Source organism: Narcine bancroftii, chromosome 1, assembly GCF_036971445.1.
Source record: "Narcine bancroftii isolate sNarBan1 chromosome 1, sNarBan1.hap1, whole genome shotgun sequence".
Lineage (NCBI taxonomy): Eukaryota > Metazoa > Chordata > Chondrichthyes > Torpediniformes > Narcinidae > Narcine > Narcine bancroftii.
Genome location: NC_091469.1, coordinates 426414862 through 426440654, shown reverse-complemented (window position 1 = coordinate 426440654; position 25793 = coordinate 426414862).

Below are 25793 nucleotides of genomic sequence, written 5' to 3'. Positions count from 1 at the left end.
CCTTCAATAGACACAAGCTAGCAGCAGCTCCCAGTACCCCAGGGTCCGCCCTTGCTACACCTAGATCCAGAGACCATGTGGAGACCAGGAATGACTCCCGGGGTGCCCCCACATTACCTAAGGGACCAGAGACTGCGGCTTAGCCATGTACTGCAACCAGACAGTCTGAAGCTCGACCCCAAAAATCCCGGAGCTGGCACAAACTTCGGCCACTGGCAGAGATGCTTTCTGAATTACGTGGAGGGTGCTGAGGCATCAGATAAAGAAATATTAATATTGCTATTAGCACAGCTGAGAGACTACCCTTACTCCCTTATACAGGATGCCAGGTCCTACCAAGAGGCAATGAGCACTTTACAGAGGCATTACAGTAAGGGGCATAGTGAACTCCACTCCCGGTACGGGCTCATGACCAGGTCATAAGAAGCAGGGGAGTCTGCCGGAGACTTTATACTCTCTCTGAAAGACCTGGCGAGAAGCTGCAACTTTAAAGCAGTATCAGCTCAGGAGTATGCGGAGGACTTTATTAGGGACAGAATTGTTGCGTTCATACGGTCCACTGACACAAGACATTGATTGCTGGAGAAAGGAATGGTGGGGCTAGATGAGGCAGAGACTATTGCAGAAGCTTTAGAAAGCACCAGGAAAGAATTGGACGTGAACTCACAGGACCCTGCAGCTGGGAAAAACGTCACTCTGCTGGACTCTCTAGCCCCACGAAAAGAAAAGTATGTTGCCTCACAGGAATTCACAGCAGCAGCACACCTTGAGGGTCCCAAGTGCTTTTTCTGTGGACAAAGAAAGCACCCCAGAGCCTTCTGCCCTGCCAGAGAAAATGTCTGTTCCAACTGTGGAAAATATGGGCATTATGCAAAAGTCTGCCAAAGCCCCAAGGCCACAGCCAAGCCCCATTCTCATGCTAATGAGAGGCAGGAAAGCTCTTCTTTCTCCACAGACAAACAGGAGAAGACGAATGCCATGTGCAGCCGGCCATCTTGGATAAATGCTACAAAGCATAGGACACAGTCTTCAGGAGATGAATATGACGCCGAGTAATATTGGATGGAAGGACATGAAGGACACGCCAGACTTGCTTCCCTACGCATGAATCAGGCGAGTCCACACAATTTATCTGATGCCACTGTGTGCATCAAAATTAATGATGTGAGAGTAAATTGCTTAATAGATAGTGGAAGCACTGAAAGTTTTATTGACTAGGGGTTAGTTAACCGCCTTGCCCTCCCCACACATCCGAGTGAGCACCGGATCTTGTTAGCAACCAGCAGCCTTGCAGCTGAGGTAAAACAGTTTTGCAGGGTTACTCTAGAAATCCAGGGCACAAAGTACGAAGGGTTCAAATTACTAGTACTCCCTCAACTCTGTGCCCCGGTACTATTGGGTTAGATTTTCAGTGCCAGTTAGAAAGCATTACAATAGTGCACAATGGGCCTCACCCCCCACTACGCCTTACGAAGAAACAACACTGCAGCCTGTCTGTTCTGAACATAGAACCCCCTCCGCTGTTCACACACCTGACCCCAGAATGCACACCAATAGCCACAAAGAGCAGGAGGTACAGCCCAAGAGACAGAGCCTTCATTAGGACAGAGGTCCCCAGACTACTACAGGAGGGCATCATAGAGCAGAGCACCAGCCCCTGGAGAGCCCAGGTGGTTGCAGTAAAGTCAGGAGAAAAACTGCGCATGATAGTGGATTACAGCCAGACAATCAACAAATTTGCACAACTAGATGCCTACCCCCTGCCACGCATAGCAGACATGGTCAACAACATTGTGCAGTATAAGGTGTTCTCCACCATAGACCTGAAGACAGCATACCACCAACTGCCCATTAGAAACAGCGATCGCATTTACCCAGCATTTGAGGCAGACGGCAGGCTGTATCAATTTCTGCAACTCCCCTTCAGTGTCACCAATGGAGTATCCCTGTTTCAGAGAGAAATGCACCGAATAGTAGATGAGTTCTACAATGTGTCAATCTGTGGCCACACTCAGGAGATTCATGACACGAATTTAAAACGCTTCTTCCAGGCAGCCGAGTAAAGGAACCTAATATACAACAGGGACAAATGCGTCTTTCACCCCATGAAGATGCCAATCCTGGGCTACATAGTGCAGAACGGGGAAATCAGCCCAGATCCAGCCCATATGTGCCCTCTCATAGACCTCCCAGTGCCACACACACTGAAAGCACTAAAAAGGTGTTTCGGACTGTTCGCTTACTACGCCCAATGGGACCCACCTACACCAACAGGCCCCGCCCACTTATAAAAGCCTCAGTTTTCCCACTGTGCCCAGCAGCCATCAGAGCATTCAGGGACATTAGGGACTATATTGCTAAAGCTACCATGCGGTCCATAGATGAGTCGATCCCGTTTCAAGTAGAAACGGATGCATCCGATGTGGCTCTGGCAGCCACCCTAAACCAAGACGGATGACTGGTGGCCTTTTACTTGCGAACCTTACATGGGCCAGAGGTAAGACACTCAGCAGTAGAGAAGGAGGCCCTAGACATTGTGGAAGCAGTAAGGCTTTATCTGACATTATCTGACGTGCAAACACTTCACCCTCTGTCTTGGGTAAACTTATACCTCTTATACCATTTTGTTCGTTTTAGATTGGTCACAGTGTTTGAGCTACCAAAAAAAATAGACACACACACCGAAAGCAGTTCAGTTTATACAAGTCTTTATTACTAAATCTAAAGCTAAATTCACACTACAATATGCAAGCACTTCCCAATTATACTTATCAACGCCTGGACTGATCCCAACTGCCGAAGCAAGGCAACGACTGCACACTTGTAGTAGGTTGTCGGGGCGCCGGTAGCAGCTTCTCCACCTCCCTCGACCGGGACGTTAGCTGGACTCTTGAAGTTCTTCTTCTTGCTGAGAGATGTTGTCATCTCTTGGAGAGTCTCAAACTTCAGCAGTGGAACCATGGCTTATATTACCCAAAAGTTGTTTACTTCAGATCTTATCTCTTTGAACAACTGATTTAATTATCAAGGTCTCCTGACAGTCTGTGACCAACAAAAGAAAACTGCATCTCTGGGCCTCATGGTGGAAGTTGGATAATGTCTACTGATTCACCTGCATCCTGGGCCCCATGGTGGAATTTGGATAATGTCTACTGATTCACCTGCATCCTGGGCCCCATGGTGGAATTTGGATAATGTCTACTGATTCACCTGCATCCTGGGCCCCATGGTGGAATTTGGATAATGTCTACTGATTCACCTGCATCCCTGGGCCCCATCGTGTAAATCAGATAATGTCTTCTATAAGCACAAAAATAAACAATAATGTGAGCATCCAACGGAGAATATTGTGGCCCAATCCCCCAAATGTACCACCTAACCATGAAAAAGGATTCCAACTGAGGGAGTCACGTGATGGAGTAGTGGCCGGACGGTGAACTCCAGCCCTCTCCAGAAAAGTCGGGAAAAACAAGAGAAAATACAAAGGCACAGAAATACAAGTTAAAGAAAAGTGAGTATAAAGGTGGAAAGAAGATGGAGACAAAAGGAGAAAAATCAAAATCAACGGAAAGAAGAGAGGAAGAGAAGACAACGGAGGAAAAAGGTGAAGGCCTTACCTGTCCGAAGAGGCCCGCTGTGGAGAGAAGACCCCACTACCTCAGGTCGGTAGAAAAAGAACTACAACAATGGCTCACAGAGCCGAGTAAAAGTGCGCAACCGCGCATGCGCGACTCCTCGCGCATGCGCGATGCGCATGAAAAAAAACACACCGACGGGAGGGGGGACCAGCTGGGGAGTCGATCTCCACAGCCGGCAACGACAGCTGCAGAACACCTGCAGCAAGAAGAGACCACAGAAGACAATGGAAACAAGAAAGAAGAGGAGGAAAGGGCAGCAAAGAAACAACAGATGGCCAACCTAGAGGAAGAAGAAGAGGAAGAATACAGTGAAATAGATAAAGGGAAAGGCAAGGTAAAGGATATACTTGCTCTTGTTAGAGGATACATGGAGTCATTTAAAGAATGGCAAACACAGGAATTCAATGATTTAAGAAAAAGAATAAACAACACAGAAAAGAAAATAAATAAAATGGATATGACCTTAACAGAAATGGGGAAAAAAATGGACAAGATGGAAGAACGGCCAATAGCAGCAGAAATGGAGGTAGAAGACTTAAAAAAGAAATTGGAGGAATCTAATAAAAAAACTAAAGAGACACAAGAATTACTAGCCCAAAAAATAGATATAATGGAAAATTATAACAGAAGAAATAACATAAAGATAGTGGGCCTTAAGGAAGATGAAGAAGGCAAGAATATGAGGGAGTTTATAAAAGAATGGATCCCTAAGGCCCTAGGATGTCCAGAACTACAGCAAGAAATGGAAATAGAAAGGGCACATAGAGCATTGGCCCCTAAACCACAACCACAACAAAAACCAAGATCTATTGTAGTAAAATTCCTAAGATATACTACAAGAGAAAAGGTACTGGAGAAGACAATGGAAAAAGTAAGAGAGGGCAACAAACCACTGGAGTATAAAGGGCAAAAAATCTTCATTTATCCAGATATAAGCTTTGAACTCCTAAAGAAGAGAAAAGAGTTCAATACAGCAAAAGCGATTTTATGGAAGAAAGGATATAAATTTACACTGAAGCATCCTGCGGTATTGAAAATATTTATTCCAGGACAACAAAACAGACTATTCTCGGATCCAGAAGAAGCACAAAAATTTGCAGAACAATTACAAAAATAGACTGAGGGATGAAGACGGGTAATGAGAGCAAAAATGATCACGATTGATATGTATGTGGGTAAAGACAAAAATAGACTGAGGGATGAAGACGGGTAATGAGGGTAAAAATGACCACGATTGATATGTATGCAGGTAAAGAGGTATAAGAGTGAATAGAGACAATGGGCATATGTGAAAGTATCTGTAATTAGAGGAAAACATAGAGAGTATAGACAAGAATTAATAAGGGAAGGTAATGGAATAGAGAGAACAAGGAGGGAATTAAAAGAGTGACCTTTGTGACATATAAAAAGCGAAATCTTTTCTGGGGGGGGCTGGGTGGGGGAAAAGAGCGGTCACTGCAAAATCAGTTGACGCTTGCGAGTGGATTCGCAAATCCAAATGGAGAGGGGAGATGTGGTTGTCCGACAAGGGATAAAGGACAACTCAGGAGGGGAAGGGGAGATTGGGGATAAAGAAGATAGAAATAGGAGAATAAGGAAAATGTTGGATGTTGTAGGAATGTTGTCTGGTAAAGAGTTGAAAATAAGAAAACAGAAATGGAAAAGGAGGAAAGGTAATGATGGAAAAACGGAAAGAGAAGATAAACAAAATATAAAATGGCTACGCTGAACTATATGATTCTAAATATTAATGGAATACATAACCAAATTAAAAGGAAGAAACTACTAAATTTACTGAAAAAGGAAAAAATAGATATAGCATTTGTCCAAGAAACACACTTAACTGAACTGGAGCACAAGAAATTAAAGAGAGATTAGGTAGGACATGTAACAGCAGCATCGTATAATTCAAAAGCAAGAGGAGTGGCTATATTAATTAGCAAAAATGTGCCATTTAAAATAGAAGAGGAAATAATAGATCCAGCAGGGAGATATGTTATGATAAAATGTCAGATATATTCGGAGCATTGGAATCTACTTAATATATATTCACCTAACGAAGAAGATCAAAAGTTTATGCAAGATATCTTTTTGAAGGTAGCTAATACGCAAGGGAACATACTAGTAGGAGGGGATTTCAATCTGAATTTGGATCCAAATATGGATAAAACGGGGAAAAAAATTAACAGGAAGAACAAAGTAACCAAATTTATAATTAAATCAATGCAAGAAATGAAACTTGTGGACATATGGAGGAAACAAAACCCAAAAGAAAAGGAATACTCATACTACTCGACTAGACATAAAACATACTCAAGGATAGACCTATTCCTGTTATCAGCCCACATTCAAGGGAGAGTTAGGAAAACGGAATATAAAGCTAGACTATTATCGGACCACTCACCCCTGTTATTGGCAATAGAGCTAGAGGACATCCCTCCAAGAATGTATAGATGGAGATTAAACCCCATGCTACTTAAAAGACAGGATTTTAGAGAATTTATTGAAAAACAATTAAAAATGTACTTTGAAGTAAATACGGAATCAGTGGAAGATAAGTTTATACTATGGGACGCAATGAAAGCATTCATTAGAGGGCAAATAATAAGTTATGCAACCAAGATGAAGAAGGACTATAACCAGGAAACAGAGCAGTTGGAAAGGGAAATAATAAACATAGAAAAAAAATTAGCAATAAAGGAAGATACAACCAAAAGAAGAGAATTGGCGGATAAAAAAATAAAATATGAAACATTACAAACATATAAGGTGGAGAAGAATATAATGAAGACAAAACAGAAATATTATGAACTAGGTGAAAAAACACACAAAATCTTAGCATGGCAGCTTAAGACAGAGCAAACTAAGAAAATGGTATTGGCAACAAGGAAAAAAGACAAACAAATTACATATAATCCAAAAGAAATTAAGGAAAACTTCAGAGAATTCTATGAACAATTATACCGAACCGAAAACGAAGGGAAAGAAAGGAAAATAGATGAATTTTTGACTAAAATTGAACTACCAAAACTACAAATAGAGGAACAAAATAAATTAACAGAACCATTTGGAACAGTAGAAATACAAGAGATAATAAAAAAATTACCAAATAATAAGACACCAGGAGAGGATGGACTCCCAATAGAATTCTACAAAACATTTAAAGACCCTCCTGGATGTAATCAACCAGATTGATGAGACACAAAACTTACCAGATTCATGTAAAACAGCAATAATTACAGTGATACTAAAACAAGGGAAAGATCCACTCTCACCAGCGTCATATAGACCAATATCTCTGCTAAACACAGATTATAAGATAATAGCTAAACTATTAGCAAACAGATTAGCAGAACAGGTACCGAAAATGGTAAATTTAGACCAAACTGGATTTATCAAAAAAAGACGCACAACAGACAATATTTGTAAATTTATTAACTTAATTCATGCAGTAGAAGGAAATAAAGCACCGGCAGTAGCAGTTGCTTTAGACGCAGAGAAGGCCTTCGACAGAGTAGAATGGAATTACTTGTTCAAAGTATTGCAAAAATTCAGTTTACCGGAGAAGTTTATTAATTGGATTAAAGCATCATATGAGGGACCGTTAGCGAAAGTGACAGTAAATGGACATGTATCAAAGCAATTTAACTTAAGCAGGTCAACGCGGCAGGGATGCCCACTATCACCATTATTGTTTGCGCTAGCTATAGAACCACTAGCAGAATCGATAAGAATAGATAATAATATAAAAGGAATAAAAATAAAAGACAGGGAATATAAAATCAGTCTGTTTGCGGATGATGTGATAGTGTACTTAACAGAACCAGAACTATCAATAAAAGAACTATATAAGAAATTGAAGGAATATGGAGAAGTGTCGGGATACAAGATAAACGTAAATAAAAGTGAAGCAATGCCTATGAATAACGCGGATTTCTCAAAATTTAAGGAGGAATCCCCATTCAGATGGCAAACGCAGGCAATAAGATACCTAGGTGTGCAAATAAACAAAAATCTAGGCCAATTATATAAACTCAATTACAATCCACTAATGAAAAAAATTACAGGACGATTTAGAGCATTGGAAAGAGCTACCACTAACACTGATAGGAAGGATAAACTGTATTAAAATGAACATTTTTCCAAGGATACTATACTTATTTCAGGCATTGCCAATACAACTGACAGAAAAATTCTTCAAAGAGTTAAAGAAAATAATAAGGAGATTTTTATGGAGAGGGGGGAAACCGAGGATAGCACTAGATAAATTAACAGAATGGTATAAACAAGGAGGCTTACAATTGCCAAACTTCAAAAATTATTATAGAGCCGCACAATTAAGGTACCTATCAGATTTTTATCAAACAAGGGAAAAACCAGACTGGACGAGACTAGAATTAGATAAAATAGGGGAAAAGATACCTGAACACATATTATATAAATGGGACGAAAAATTGGTACAACATAGAACTTCTCCAGTATTACACCATCTCCTCAATATATGGAAGAAGATTCATGTAGAAAGAAATAAAATAAATTACCAAATACCAAAACTAATATTGACGCAAAATAAGCTACTCCCTTTTACAATAGACAACCTTGCCTTTAGAAAATGGGAAAAAAAAGGGATTAAAAGAATAGAAAATTGTTTTTCAGGAAGTAGATTCTTATCCTTTGAACAAATGAGAGATAAGTACAATATAACTGGAGATACAGCGCTGGCATATTACCAACTGAGATCCTACTTGAAAGATAAATTAGGAAGCAATTTGAGTTTACCAGAGGGAAGTAACCTTGAATATGTGATTACAGATACAATGTTAATCAAAAGATTTATAACAAATATGTATATTAAACTGCAAGAAAAGGAGAATGAGGAAACAAATGGTAAAACTAAACAAAAATGGGAACAAGATTTAAATATAAAGATAAAAAAGGAAACATGGGAGAAGTTATGCTCTGGAACGATGAGAAATACAATAAATACGAGGCTGCGTATGATACAATATAATTGGTTACACAGACTATACATTACACCGCAAAAGTTAAATAAATGGGACCCAACAGTATCTGATAGATGTTTTCGATGTAAAAAAGAAAGGGGAACAACAATTCATGCAATCTGGACATGTGAGAGAGTAGAAAAATTTTGGGATGATCTCAATCAGATATTAAATAAAATAACAGAAAACAATATACCAAAGAATCCAGAGATCTTTCTCCTAAGTAACATAAAAAATAAAGAATTTGGAATTGACTTGGAAGATGCACAAAAAAGATTTGTCAAGATAGCCCTAGCCGTAGCAAAAAAATGTATTATGTCAACCTGGAAATTGGAAGATAATTTGAAAATACAACAATGGTATATAGAAATGAATAAATGTATTCCATTAGAAAAAATAACATATAGTTTAAGAAATAATATTGAAATATTCGAACAAGTATGGGAGCCTTACATTAAATACAATAGCGAAAACCTACCGGGAACAAACATTACCTAAGTTGATGGAAGGAGAAGAAAAGAAAAGAATGGACTCAGTAGAATTTCTGGTGTATTTTTGTTGAATGACAACATTGTCTAACTGAATTAATGCAACCTAGATTGTATACCTAAAATGGATGAGAGGGGGGGGGTGGGGGGGTGGCTTGGGAGGAGGGAGGGGGGAGGGAGAAAAAGTCACTGTAAATGTGTGGAAAAGAAAAAGTGTATATCATGGCTATTGTGATTTATGGTGTGAAAAATAAAAAATTTAAAAAAAAAAGGATTCCAACTATCCTTGTGGGCCACTATATCCAGACACTGAAGCTCACGAACAGATTTTGAAACATGCTTAATGTTAGAAATAGAAATACCTTAACAGAAATTGCTCGAGACAAAAATTGAGAACAAAGAACATTTATTACAACAACAATGCAAAGTTGGGTGCTTCCCCTTATCCTGGGAATACACACATACACTGGGGCTCACCCAACTTTTATACAGTGAATTTCAGTATCAGAATACCCTCCCCCTTACATTCTTCTGCCCCCTGGATGGGTTTGGCATAGGCAATCCTTCCTGCCTACGTGCAGTTTCAGTGGACTTGGAGGACCAGGGGGTATCCTGCCCCCTGGATGGGTTTGGCATAGGCAATCCTTCCTGCCTACGTGCAGTTTCAGTGGACTTGGAAGACCAGGGGGTATCCTGTCGGTGTCTTCTCATGTCATTATCCCCATTGTCCTTATTCATAACCTTGCCCTTGTCCCCATTCACACCTTTCCAACTCTCAGAGCTACAGTCCCTTCATATGCAGAGTTCGCTAATCCTGTCTAGGGTTTACTAATTAAATATGCATAACTTGATAAATCTGTGTATGACTTACTAATTATATATGTAGAACTTGGTACTTCTGTCTAGGGCTAGGAGACCCTTATCTCATCCAGACTATCTCAACTTCCTACATTCTATTATTCCTTACCTCTCCTTATCTTATTCATAAGGTGGGCTCACTGATCCTGTCGAAAGGACTAGAAGGTTCTTATCTTACATAGGCTGACTCTGCTTTCTGCATCCTAATTTCCATGCTTAGCCTGTTCATACTGGTTTAATCCATCACTCCATGTGTCTGTACTAGTTTCCCCATCTTTCATATTTTTATGTCAAGTTTACTCATCTCTCACAATCCTCACTTCTCTTTTAGATCAGTGTCACTGATCTGTCAAATGAAATGTGCTATTGCTAAAGTTGGTCTTTCTCCCAGCGGGTCAATAAACGAATTGCAGTGTCATAAGCATCCATTTGGGAAACACACACCCCTTGGGTTATAAAAATAGGGGTCTGCAAAATCATGAAATGAATACCAGCCTTTAGGTAGGGGAGCACCACACTGACCAGAATAGTGAGTACTGCTGCTATAAGGGCTGTAAGTATCAGGCTCCAGTTCTCAATAAAAAGTCTAGTCCATCCCACATCAGTCCAAGGTTGCCAAGTCTGAACATGGGTATGGGCAGGTTCTTGTCGAAGTCCTGAAGCAGTGTCTTTAACCGCCTGACTGTTGTAAGCATTGTCAGTACTGAGTCTCGCACAGACGCTGCCTCCAGCAGCCAACGAGCCAGGCGGTTTCGTTGAATCGTTGCTTGTAGCTGTTGTCTTTCTTCAGCCCCTACATTCAGGGCCATCGCCGTCCTTTCGGCGACGATCTCCAAAGCCGCCTGGAGTCTGAACAAACGATTTAAATGCCCAGCAGCTTTAGTATTCTGGAGCTGTTTACTTCGTTTACCATTGGGACTCCCCTTAAAGTAGTGGTATTTAAGAATTGAAATGGCTGTGTAACCCAAAGGATGCTCTACAATAGCACAGGTTGGGGAGGGGTGTTTCTTGTAACTTAATCTGTGAGTTGTAGCCTGCCTGCGAACATTAGCAGATGTATCAACTCTCTCTCTGCCACAAGTACAATCCTGACAGTTATCCTGTCTGCCTTTGTGCCCACATCTGCTTTGTGCTAAACATTTAAAACTGATCTTGTTAATATCTGCACAGTCCAAAATACCATTAAAATCATCATATTAGAGGTGTTCTGTTCCCCTGGTCCACATTTGAAATCTATATTAACCCCTGCCTTACTATGATCATACCCTATATCTATGTCCTGTCTACATTCTAAAGTAAAATAATGGCCATCTATGCTGCCCCTATTCCAGGAGGACTTAATACATTTTGAATACTTCAGTGATGTCCCAGAATTTGGGAGGCAACAATTAAACAGTACAATAAATAATAAAAACAACATTACAAGACTTTTTCCCGGCGCAGTGTAACTTTCAAGTCAGGATGAAGGACTTCACGCCAGGTGGAGGGTGGATTTTCAAGATCTGTAGTCTGTGGTTCAGCAGCTCGTTTGATTTGTTGGATGTGGCTCCAACCCTTTTCTTTCGTTCGTACAGCGGTGTCTGTAATCAAAAGTACACAGTAGGGGCCATCCCAGACAGGTTTTAGTTGTTTATCTTGCCAAGCTTTAACAAATACCCAATCACCAGGTTTAATAGAATGAATAGGATACTCCAGGGGTGAGTTTGAGCTAGTAAACCCTTCTGAGCTGCCAGTCTATGCCCAGTCTTTTACAAACCCCCTGGAGTACCCGAGAAGTAAAGTGTGTACCCCGATCTGAGTCAATGGTCTGGATCATCCCATACCATGGAATCACAGAATCCAGCAGTACTCTGATAATGGTGCTAGCACGATCATTCGGGGTCGGGAAAGCCTCAACCCATCGCGTGAAATGATCTACCATCACCAACAGGTACTTGTGAACACCTATCTTAGGTAACTCTGTGAAATCCACTTGTATCCGTTGGAAAGGGCGTATAGCGATATCGCGACCGCTAGGCATTACCTGGCGCATGACTTTCTCATTAATTTTCTGACAAATTGGACACCCCTGAGTACTCTGCTTGGCTACAGTGTATACGCCCGAACAATGAAAGGAGCGTACAAAAGTGTCGACAAGTGCCTGGGTTCCCCAATGTGTCTGTTGGTGGAGCTGGTCAAAAATATGCTGTGCCAATGCTTTGTTCAGCACTTGGCGTCCTTCGGCTGTCCACCACAACCCATCACTAGTTTGACGCATCCCCTGATCCCTCATATAAACCTCCTCTTCTCGTGAAAAGATGGGAGTCTTTTTAAGCTCCTGTGGGATGGGGAGTAACAGCTGCATGTCCACTTTCGCAGTGAGCGCAGCCTGTTTAGCAGCTGCATCTGCCTGTCTGTTGCCCTGTGCTTCAGGGCTGTCACCAGTTTGATGGCCCCGTACATGAACCACAGCTATTTCTTCAGGTAATGTCAGAGCCTCCAAGGATTGGACAATTAGGTTCTGATGCATCAGTTTCTGTCCTTTTCCCGTTATCATTCCCCGCTCCTTCCAGATTTTCCCAAAGGTGTGCACTACCCCAAAAGCGTATTTTGAATCTGTGTAGATTGTGCCCACCTTATTTTCCAGACCTTGGAGAGCTCGACAGAGGGCATATAATTCGCAAGACTGGGCTGACCAGTGACCGAGAAGGCGACCGGCTTCAATAACTACTCCCTCTTTCCCAACCACTACACTATAGCGAGTGCCATCAATACAGCGGGAAGAGCCATCAATAAACCATCGTTCTCTCTCCTGTAAATGCTCATCACTTAAATCCTCTCTAATCTTAGTCTGCAGGTCTATCACCTCCAAGCATATATGCTTTAACTCATTGATGGTGTTGGCAGAGCTTGGAGAGACTAAAAAGGCTGCTGGATTATGTTCTCTACTTGTAGTCAGAGTCAGATCATCCCTATCCATCAAGATCGCTTCGTATTTGAAAATTATGCCATTAGCCATAACGATTCGGCGAGTGATATTAGCTGTATTCTGAAATGAATTTATTTTAAAAATAGCGGAGTGGGAATAAGACATGTCTTTGTCACTGCAGACGGCAACGAATTTAACGATTATTTAACGTCGCTATTGTAGTTTAAACATTAAATGCCTTGCGCCACAGCCCACAGGAGCTGGCCTTATTTAAAACAATCTGTAAAAACCGGCACTGAAAACATTCAAAATATGTACTTATGAGGATTGCACACACAATCATTTAAGTACAGTCTAGTTTCTATTATATTCCACTTAGAGTTCTACTACATGAATCCTGGAGCTTGTGGGGTCATTACTGAATCAAGAAATATTGGTGCCCTTCCAATCTCATTCTAACATGCCAATTTCTCCAGTCCTTAAGTCAAGATGTACTGAATAGCATCTGGTACAAGATCTGTGAGCTATTAATGATATTGTTAAACCTATGCACCCAATTGTTCTGAACTATGCCACTAATTAAATCATATTCCAGAACTAAATTACAGTGGCAATACAGAGAAATTGTGCTGAGGCATGAGTTTCACTCCAGAGGAAAATGCACCAGAGAAATCAATCATTAACTTATTGGATTCCCCAGAGGTTTTTTTATTCTCCAGAGATGGGCAATCTTTTAAGCTCACAGACCTTGACTGCTGAATGTGTACTAAATCTATTGAGAGGGCTCCATACCTCTAACTGCAAGAGAGGAGCCTGGAGCCTCAGTTTCAAGTGAACAGCATACAATTCATTAGAGCCACCACGTGCTTAAAGGGACATGCACACTCCCCCTTCAACTGGCTGATCCAGCCACTTTACTCATCAGATCCTTTCTTTATCTCACATACACTTAAAGTTAAGATGTATAGAACTCACCCTATTTGCGGAAACATTTCTCCCTGCAAATGTTATAACATCACTCAACTCTCAGGTACTCCCTGTGCAAAATCACATTTGAATACAATTTATTTCATAAATTGGAATTAACTGGTAGTTCAATTTGCTCATTCTACAGTATTGATAAACGATCATTTATGACTTTTAAATTTTAGCATGAATTTTAATCAATATTGGTCAGTGACTGAAGTGAGATGTCGTGATTTATGAAATTATCTCTGGTCTCTACTCTCCCACTCCCGGCACTTCTCCCAATGTCCAGGAGCTGGCACACAGTCCCTACCTTTTCCTTGCTGCCCCTCAACAGCTCCCTTAAATGCCTGCATTAAAATCTTAGCCTTTCCCTTCTGGTTATCCTCACATCTCTGTACAAAGGCTTTTTGCACAATTTGTAGAAGTTGGGTTATTTCCTGCTCATGCCAATTCTCAGTTTTCTGTAATTTCCTCCTTATGTCTGGGGCTGAATTTGTAACGAAACTCGTTAATACTAATTGTTCCCCTGCTGGGGATTCTATATCCAGAACCCCATATTGATGTATAGCCGTACGCAATCTATTCAAAAATGCCGAAGGGGTCTCCTCGGGTCCCTGAGGAACTTCGAATGCCTTTTTAAAGTTCTGTCCCTTCAGAACAGATACCCTGATTCCTTTCATCAGATTAACCCTATACTCTTCCATTAATACCCAACCATCATTGGTATTTTTATCCCAATTAGGTCTAGCCAGGGGGAATTTAGCTTCTCCAGGTACCGCATCTGGTCCCCCTTGGTGATCCCGATCCCAGACTCTAATCCCTGCCTGGCGAATCATTCCACACTCATTCAGGGTAAACAGAGTCCTAAATATAGCCACTAATTCATATATATTTGGTCCCAACAATTGATCCAATTGTTCAGCACATCCCTGGGGATCCTCTATCAGGGAAATCACTTCCCTCTTAAAATTACACACCTCCGTACTGGTCAAGGGCACATTTACAAAACCGAGACCCCCTCCCACGGGAACCTCCCATAGGGGTCTCATCCAGCTAACTTCTAGCTTATTATTTCTGAAATCCTGCTCTTCAGAAACTGACTCACAGTATCCTGCCCTTTCTTCCAGTAGGTTCTCACTCTGCTCAAAACTACCATTGCCTCAGTCTCTCGTCGACCTTGGAGGCAATCTAATACTTTGCGAACGGGTCATCATACCACCCCTATTCTCTTGAGGAAGGGAATGTAACACATCCCATCCTTGTGTTCCAGGTACAAGAGGTTCCTCATCTCTCTTGTCCTCACTTCTCTTTTCTTTCAGGACCAGTTCATCAACCGATCCTCTGAGCCAGCAGGCTGCCTATTCCCTGCTTTCAATGTTATCCCTTTGATTCTTATACAGCCAGATGTTCAGTTCCTGACACATCCAGTCATCCTCGGATCCGAGCCTCGGCCAATATACCGAGCTCCCTTTAATAGGGCTTTTAACCCATTCCAGACAACAGTACTTAATCATGATAAGTTTGCCTTTTCCCCGGGTTCTCCCCGAACACCAGTAAGATAACATTACTCCTAACGGACACTGTTTGGTTATCTGATCATCGAATCCTTCATTAGGATTCTCTTTCTTACTGCCCATACCTCCCATACTGACAGGTATAAAAATTTCTCTTACCAGATCCAGTAGCTACTCTTATCGCGCTTCCTTAACATTCTCCCGTCGTTTGTTCTCAATGCCTCTTCTCGGATATCACTCGCTTCTTCCACTGTCCAGCCACCCGTCGTCCGTGAGTCCAGCTGAATCAGCCGGGGTGCACCTACCCCCGTCGTTGGGAACTCGGTCAGTGGAGGGAGTGTGATCCCGGACGAGCCCCCATTTATTAGAAATAGAAATACCTTAACAGAAATTGCTCGAGACAAAAATTGAGAACAAAGAACATTTATTACAACAACAATGCAAAGTTGGGTGCTTCCCCTTACCCTGGGAATACACACATACAATGGGGCTCACCCAACTTTTATACAGTGAATTTCAGTATCAGAATACCCTCCCCCTTACATTCTTCTGCCCCCTGAATGGGTTTGGCATAGGCAATCCTTCCTGCCTACGTGCAGTTTCAGTGGACTTGGAGGACCAGGGGGTATCCTGTCAGTGTCTTCTCATGTCATTATCCCCATTGTCCTTATTCATAACCTTGCCCTTGTCCCCATTCACACCTTTCCAACTCTCAGAGCTACAGTCCCTTCATATGCAGAGTTCGCTAATCCTGTCTAGGGTTTACTAATTAAATATGCATAACTTGATAAATCTGTGTATGACTTACTAATTATATATGTAGAACTTGGTACTTCTGTCTAGGGCTAGGAGAACCTTATCTCATCCAGACTATCTCAACTTCCTACATTCTATTATTCCTTACCTCTCCTTATCTTATTCATACAGTGGGCTCAATGATCCTGTCGAAAGGACTAGAAGGTTCTTATCTTACATAGGCTGACTCTGCTTTCTGCATCCTAATTTCCATGCTTAGCCTGTTCATACTGGTTTAATCCATCACTCCATGTGTCTGTACTAGTTTCCCCATCTTTCATATTTTTATGTCAAGTTTACTCATCTCTCACACTTAACAATATCAGATATATTAGTGGATACATCGGGCCATGTCCCCCACGGGCAACTCCCTCGGAATGTCTTCGACATTACAAATCCAATTGCTGGCATCAAAGCAGCGATTTAGCCAGATCAGCAGGAGCACAAGATGGAGGACCTGGAACAAAGAAGCCTGATATATGTCACTCATGATGCCATAAGCGTTCAGTATTTAAACAAACTAAACCATCCTGTCCCTCAATAGCTACCCACCGAGTGTTACCCTGGACAGATGTCACTATTTCCCCTTTTACAGGAGGGCCACTACCTTTTGGTGCCACCCATACCTTTTGTCCGACATTCTCTAGCTCAGGAATGGGGGGCAATTACTGTTTTTCCTTTGGAATAGGCTGTAGTTCAGAAGTGTGAAGAAGTCGGTGGAAAGGTGTGCCTCCCTTCAAAGGGCGATGATTCAAATTGTCGACTGCCTGCTGCAGCACATGGCACCACCCCTTCAGGGTCCCCAGTGGTGTTAGCAAACGAATTTGTTCCTTCAGTAAGCCATTCATTCGTTCAACTAACCCGGCAGCCTGCAGGTAATAAGGAATATGGTGGACCCATAAAATACTGTTGTCAGCTGCCCAATCACAGATTGCCTTCCCAGAGAAGTGCGAGCCATTATCAGACTGAATTTCCTCTGGTACATCATAACAAGAAATTAAATGGTTTAGTCCTTGGTCAGCTGTCTTGGTGGGAAAAGCAAAAACCAGGCCTGAAAAGGTGTCAACCATTACTAGGACGTAACGTTTACCCCTAAAGTCTGGCATAGGGCCTATGTAATCAATTTGCCAGACCGCAGCTGAGTGAGCATCCCATCTTATTCGGCCATGCGGACCAGGAGGAACGGTGTGGGACTTCACAAGCTAGCATGCTGGGCATGTCCACTCGATGATGTGGACATTATAATGATGGATGGAAAAGGCATGTGTATGGGCCCACATAGCTGATCCCTTCTCCCCCAAATGGCCACTCTGTTCGTGTGCCCATCGAGCCAGGGGGACAGTATCGGCGCAGCTGATAGTGGCAAGCTGATCTGCTACTGCATTATGTTGTGCCGTGTTCGTCATCGCATTGGTATGGGCGTCAACGTGATATACGGTTATCTCACGATGATGGGAAGCATCCCACAACAGCTGCCACAACTGTTTCCCCCATACTGGGCGGTCATGTGCCAGCCTGTCATTCTTTTGCCAATGAGGCATCCATACCACTAGTCCATTAGCCACAGCCCAGGAATCAGTAAACAAGCGAAGAGGGTGATCATGGGGGTCGAGTGGTAAAGTGACCGCCTTCAAGTCAGCATACTGACTGGAGCCACCATCCCGCTCCTCCAATAAGTGAGTTCCTGACATGGGATGGTAAGCCACCGCCTTCCACTTCTGCTTTCCTTACACCCACCGGCTGCTACCATCAGTAAACCAGCCGTCCTCTTGTTCTGCTTTCTGTACCATCTCTTGCGTGGCCCCTTGGATCAACACATCATCAATATAATGGTGAATTGAGAGGGAAGGCGATACTGGCACCGTCTCCAAATCACGGGCAATTAGGCTGCGGCAAATAGTGGGAGAGTGTACATAGCCCTGAGGGAGGTGGGTGAAGGTATACTGACGCCCCTTCCAGGTAAAGGCGAACTGATCCTGTGAGATCTCAGCTATAAGAATATTGAAGAAGGCATTAGCGAGATCAATGACAGCATACCATGTTCCTGAGTTCCCAGTAGCAATGTTTTTAATAAGGGTGACAATGTCCGGAACTGCCGAAGCAAATGGTGGGGCATGTTTGTTCAAGAAACAATAATCAACTGTCATTCTCCAGGAGCCATCCGGCTTCTGGACTGGCCAAACAGGGCTATTAAAAGGTGACAGTACAGACCTCACTACCCCTTCTTCTTGCAAAGCATCGATGGTGGCAGTAATCTCTTCTTGCCCCCCAGGGAGGTGATATTGTGGAATGCATACTGGTTTCGGGGGTGGGAGGCACTGTCACAGAATCCCACTTAGCCCGACCCACCACTATTCTTTTAGTAATAGTCTGAATTCCAAATGCAAATCCCCATTAAGGGGATTAAGGGCCGTACTGGCCAACATATTAATACCCAGGATACACTCATCAGTGACAGCCACCAGGGCATGTAACCATATAGGGGAAGGGCCATCACCCACCAGAGCGCAGACTTTTATTTCCTTCGCCAGGGTGATCGTTCCTCCCATCCCCTCTATTCAAAATGTCGATTCACTCCAGAGATCGGGGTGACCAGGAATCATTGAGTGCTCTGCACTGGTGTCGACCAAGACCAAATATTGGCGGTCATTACCCCCACCCCAATGGATTGTTAATGGTATGTATGGCCACGGGTCCCCATGTATCCGCTGTGTCTCAATAGAGTAGACACGGGGACCCTGCCCACACCTTCATGCTTTAGTGGGGTTCGGGGGCTTCCAGGCCCACATGCCACTATTATCCATAAGAGCCTTTTTTACCATTTGTTGTATCTCATCACGGGTAACTGGAGCAAGAGAAGCCGGCTCGATAGAAGCAGCAGTGGGAGCGGAAGGCACAGCTGGGCCAGGAGGACTCAGCAGCTGGGGATGATGTTCCCCTGCCTTCCTCTTATAAAGGGCATAAAGGACCGCAGTAGGTTTCCCATCAATATCACTTTTAGGTACGCCTAACTTTAACAAGGTTAGAAAAAGGTCCATTCTTGTCGCTCCGTTATTAGCAGCAGGCCCTCTCTTTTCATCCTGCTTGTCTGATTTAACCTGGGTTGTACGTGAGTGGATTTTACCTCCCACCTCTAATTCTCTAAGCCCACATAAGGCGTGCACCGCCTCAGACACGGTGCCCAATTAGCGAACTAGTTATGGACAGAACCAGTCCCCGTACAGTGGGTTGGGCGGAATGAACCAATCTGGTATGCATTCCAGCTGTGAATATCTCTTCATCAGGGCTCCCCTCAAGTACCCACAGCCTCAAACGCCCTGCATACAAGGCAGAGGCTAGGGCCCATTGAAAAATTACTGCTATACCCTCCTCTGGGGTGCCCCAATTGTTCTGTAAATGTAAATCCCAATCTACTTGTGGTTGGTATACTCGTAGCAGGGCATCCCCGAGAGTGGCAAGTAAGTAATCCACCTCTCTTCCTCTACCCCACAGCTCAGCAGTGACCCGGATATCAGTAGTCAATGTTCCTAATCCCAACAATTCCTCAGGGGTTAAATATACATTACCCCCTCATTGCTCCCAAACACACAGGAGCCAGGCTGCCAGAGTTTCTCCCGCCTTTTGCCTAAATCGATCTCCAATGGCAGCCAGCTCTTTTATAGAGAAGTCACGGATCATTGACTGCTCTTGACCTCTGCTCCAATTTTGACCCACAGGGTCCTTTGCCCAGTGGATGGGACGAGGCCTAGGCCTTCCCGTAGAGGGGGTGGGCCATAGAGCATAATCAGGGGTTCGGGTATTTTCCCCTCGGTCCGCTTGGGAGATCGGGGTATCTATCCCTTCGATCTCTACCCTTACATCATCCCCCTTTCCGTCCGTTTGGGAAGTCTGCTGCCTTACGGGTCGGGCGTGAACAGCAGCTGGAGAGGGCAGTATGTTAGGCACATGCTGAGGAGTATCTGCATTATTACCATGGTCATCATTCCAGATATTCCCGTTCCATTCATCAATTACATCAGGATCGTCGCCATTCCTTATCATGGCACGAATACGATGTGGATCGGGTTCTACTCCATGCCTTTCTTTATCTGCACAGAGTTGCTGCCGGAGTTTAATATTATGGCAGATCGTTTGGACATGCTTATCTTCCCATTCTTTGGCTCGGTCCTGACTGGTGCGAACAATCTCGCTCATCATGGAACAGCATTGTCGCAGGGCTTCTAGCTCCTCCTCTAATTGCTCTCTCTTGTCCTGAGATTCTACTTCTCTTTGAACTAATTCTGCTTCACGGTGAACAGAGTGGCGTAAGGCTGTGGCCAGCAGCCAAAAACCGTCTGTCAGCATCCCCTTTTTACCAGGAAATTTACTTTCTCGAAGGAGAGTGGCAACCCACTCTCCCAGAGGCGCACTTGATGGATCTAACCTCTCATCCCAACTGAGGGGTGGTCCCAACAAAGACAGGGTATTGGCCAACATGCCAAACTCATAGTCTTCGGAAGTCCATCCCGGGATCAAGAACTGTTCAGGGCTCACCTCCTTCTTTCGGTGAAACATTTTGAGACCAACCCTGCTCGCTGCACCAATTGTCTTGGGTAAACTTATACCTCTCATTTTTTTCGTTTTAGATTGATCACAGTGTTTGAATTACCGAAAGAAAATAGACACACACACCGAGAGCAGTTCAGTTTATACAAGTCTTTATTACTAAATCTAAAGCTGAATTCACACTTCCCAGCCCTTCCCAATTATACTTATCAATGCCTGAACTGGTTCCAACTGCCGAAGCGAGGCAACGACTGCACACTTGTAGTATGTTGTCAGGGTGCCGGTAGCAGCTTCTCCACCTCCCTCGACCGGGACGTTAGCTGGACTCTTGAAGTTCTTCTTCTTGCTGAGAGATGTTGCCATCTCTTGGAGAGTCTCAAACTTCAGTAGTGGGACCATGGCTTATATTACCCAAAAGTTGTTTACTTCAGATCTTATCTCTTTGAACAACTGATTTAATTATCAAGGTCTCCTGACAGTCTGTGACCAACAAAAGAAAACTACAACTCTCGGCCTCATGGTGGAAGTTGGATTGTCTACTGATTCATATGCATCCCTGGGCCCCATCGTGTAAATTAGATAATGTCTTCTGATTCAACTGCATCCTGGGCCCCATGGTGGAATTTAGGTGTGTCTACTAAATATCCTGTGCCTCACGGTGTAAATTAGATTATGTCTGCTGATTCTAAAAAACAAGCAGGTTCTCAACCTTGCAGCTGCAGAAGTAAAAAACACAGTTTAAATCTTCCATTACACCCTCATCATGGATCAACGGTCTGTGGCTTTTATGTTTGATAACCAGAACAGGGGGAGAATTAAGAATGACAAAATCCTGCGCTGGCGGATAGAATTGTCCACATTTAACTACGACATTCTATACCGCCGCGGGAGACTTAACGAACCCCCGGATGCGCTGTCCAGAGGCACTTGTGCCATCCTTAACCACATGTCCCAGTTGCAGAGCTTGCACAATGAGCTGGGCTACTCGGGGGTTGCTAGACTGTTTCACGTCATTAAAACCCAAAACCTCCCATTTTCGGTAGAGGAATTGAGGTCAGTGAACAAGAGCTGACCCATCTGTGCGGAATGCAAACCACAATTTTACTGGCCAGATAAAGCCACCCTGATAAAAGCTACCAAACCTTTTCAGCGCCTCAGCCTCGATTTTAAAGGCCCGCTCCCGTCCAATAATAGAAATGTCTATTTCCTAAACATAATAGATGAATATTCCCATTTCCCCTTCGCAATCCCGTGTTCTGATGTATCAGCAGCCACTGTTATAAAATGCCTCCAACCCATCTTCAGCATATTTGGGTACCCGAACTACATACACACAGACAGGGGTGCTGCATTCATGAGTGCAGAAGTATAGCAGTACCTGCACGAGAGAGAAATTGCTACCTGCCGCACTACAAGTTACAATCCCAGGGGGAATGGACAAGTCGAAAGGGAAAATGCCACTATCTGGAAATTGGTCCTCTTGACCTTAAAAGCAAAAGACCTGCCTGTCACTAGATGGCAAGGAGTGTTGCCAGAAGTCCTACATTCTATACGTTCTTTGTTGTGTACTACCACTAACATGACCCCACATGACCATATATTTTCTTTCACAAGGAAAGCCACGACGGGCACAGTGCTGCCTAAATGGATGATGACACCGGGACCTGTTCTCCTCCGGAAGCACTGCAGACCCCACAAAGTGGACCCACTGGTGGATCAAGTGGAGTTGAGGCACGTGAACCCTCAGTATGCCTTCATCACATTCCTAGATGGAAGAGAAGGCTCGGTGGCACTAGGGATCTCGCGCCGGCCAGATGTGTGAACAACGCAGAGGAAACACAGATGTCTATGGTTCAACAAGGAGCGCAGCATCAGTCACTAGAACAGTCATCCTTGAGTCACCCCAGAGTACTAGACCACCCACCCTGGAAATCAGGACCCTGGGTATGCCCGCCCCACAAAATATCACCACCCTAGACTTGATGGCAGGACCTAAACCCAAGCAAGAGGATCCCCACCCCACAAGGCCACATGGCCATTTAGTACTTCCCACTCCCACACCTCCACCAAGAAAGGCTGAAAGGCAGACCACACTCCCCACCCCTATACCACTACCGAGGAGGTCCAGAAGGCAACGGAAGCCACAAAAAATTTTTGACTTATGAACTTACAAACAAGGGAAGGATGATGGGGTGGGGGTGGGGGTGCAGGGGAGAATAACAATTTTTTAAGGGGGCTGAATGTAGTGATATGTAATTACACCACTAGGTCACCAGGGATCATCCCAGTGACCTTGTATATAAAGCAGTCCGGAGCTACAGTCTAGCCTTCCAGGTTCATCTTGCAGAGAGACAAGACCTCTTAGTGTACATATTAGTTTATTAAAGCTGTCTTATACTCGCTCTGTTGGTGTGGTTATTGTCAGTACACCCTTGAAAATATTAGATAGGGTGACGCAAGGACGTTCATCAGCCTGATAGCTGTTATAAAAACAAACTGCCAAAATATGTCAGCAAAATGATTGTGATCAGGGTCATGGGGATCCTTTAAGATGTTGTCTGCCTTCTTGAGGTAATGCCTTGCTCAGATGTTTTCAATAGGTGGGAGATCAGTGCCCATGATAGACCTGGCTAGGCTTGCCACTTTCTGCAGACCTCTTTATTCCTATGTTCTATAATTTTCAAACCAGACCATGATGCAAACAACTGTCCTTTGTTTAAGTGTGAACGCAGAACCAAGAAAATAGGAGCAGCAGCAAAAGGCTATTGAAGACTGTTCCAACATTTAATATGACCATGGCTGATCTATAGTGGCTGGTTTATGTTGTCTTCAACTTCTCTTTTGTGCCATTTCTCCATAGCTTCTATTCTTCAGTCTATCAAATATTTATCTGCATCCACTTCAAATTATCTAGCTTCTGCCATCTGACGGGACATCGACCTATAAAGGTTCACCACTCTTTGTGAGAAGACTTTTCTGCAGCCATACTAATGTCCTAATGAATGCAAACTTTGTAACAAGTATTGAAGCACTATAAACTAGAGTTAAATAAATCTTTAAAGTATAATTGAAAGTAAATAATGAAGAGTGAATTTACTTTTGTGGAAGCAGAACAAGGTCTGAAAAGCTGCCAGTTTTGACCTTCACTTGCATAACATGCTTAATTGGTATGATTCATTCATTCTTATTTAAATAAAATTCTAATTGAAGGTTCAAGAAGCTTTCAGAATGTTAATTCAAATGAAGGGGGATGATTAACTGTGTTATACATTGAGATTATTTGAGGACAGCTGGATAAAATATGTTTTCAAATTCACAAGACATGCAGAAATGAAACTGATAGATCATTTTAAGTAGTTTTTTAATTAGACATACAGCACTGTAACAGACCAATTCAGCCTTACGAGTCTGTGCCTCCCATTTTACACCCCATTAACTTACACCCCGGTATGGTTTTGAAGGGTGGGAGGAAACCAGACCCCCTGGAGAAAACACACCCAGACACGGGGAGAATGTACAAACTCCTCACAGACACCACGGGATTCGAACCCACGTCCAGTCCCAATCGCTGGGCTGTAAAGGCATTGCCCAAACTTCCACATCAACTGTGCCACCCTTATGTAACTAAATCACTGACCCAATCTCATGGTTGTTGGATCTGTGAGATTCAATGCTTCCTGAATATCATGCAAAAGAACAAAAAAAGAAAATACAATTATTAAGCAAAAATTAAATGTGATCATCTGAATTGTTAGTGTCGACCTTCATAATCCTATTATATTTTATTTCTCACATGCAAAACCGAGCATAACATATTCAAATATGTCATTTGCAAATTACTGATACTCTTACACAAATGAATACATTTCAAGTTTTGAAGATGCACCAAATGACCTTTCTTTATTCAATGAATGGAGCTAAATTGCATTCAAATTCCATGTCCACCTAAATAGAACTCCATTCTTCCACTAAATCCAGACAAATGTGTCCTTCATACATAAACAGTAAAACAAGGAACAAGGCCCAACTGCACTGAAAACTGCAGTTAGAAAAATGCATGGTGAGAAAACTATTATTGGCACACAAGAAGAATTATGAAGAGAAGTGCAGGCAAAATACTAGACTGATCACGTGCAGCTTTGGAAAAAGGGAGAAAAATGACGGAATGAGGTGCAGATGTGAAAGATTAGGAAAAGTTATATAAGGCTAGTTCTCAAAACTAATAGTTAATAGCTGTGAAACGTGTCCTCACATTATTAGTATTAAATATTTGATACGGGAGTACCAGACTTCAATGAAAATGAGTTACAGCTGATCGAAGGACAAATTTCTTTAGCAAAATGAATGAAAGAAATTGTATAAGAGGCCGCATATAATATAAACAATTAATGATTAATGTTTTAGCACAAATCAGAGGTTAAATGAGCATGACTTTAGGTTTATGAACATTAGAAAGAAAGCATCTTAACCCTTGATTTTATTGATAATAATAGATGCATTTAAACATGTACACTATGCCTTATATATAAGGCAATCCAGAGGTGACTTATGTTAATTAATGAAAAGGTAACCCCAGTGACAAGGCATTAAAAATGTGTGAAGTGGCCAGAACAACTGTTATTGGAACAGTTTTACAGAACAATACATCCATCCAGGCACAGGAAAAGACAGTTTCTCTTGTAGGACTGAGACATGGAAGGGGGATAAAAATCTATGGGACAGATGGGCAACCTGCATTCTCTAAAGTGAGCGAGAAAGTAAATTATGAAAAGAATCTCTGCAACCTCTTGGAACATTAATGATGTAGAGGAATATCAGAAATGAATGATACAAACCAACAATAGTGACTAGCATCTGCCACAGCTCGATGTGCAAGAATATTATCAATATTATTTCAGCCAATTGTCGTGTAAAGTACTGAGTTGGGGCAAGAGGATGTGCAGGTTTAAAATCAGAATCGGAATTTATTGTCATAAACAAATCAAATTCAATGTTTTGCAGTAGCATCATAGTCCAAACATTCATATTATAACCATCTAACAACATTATGAGAAATAAAAAAAATAATAAAAATA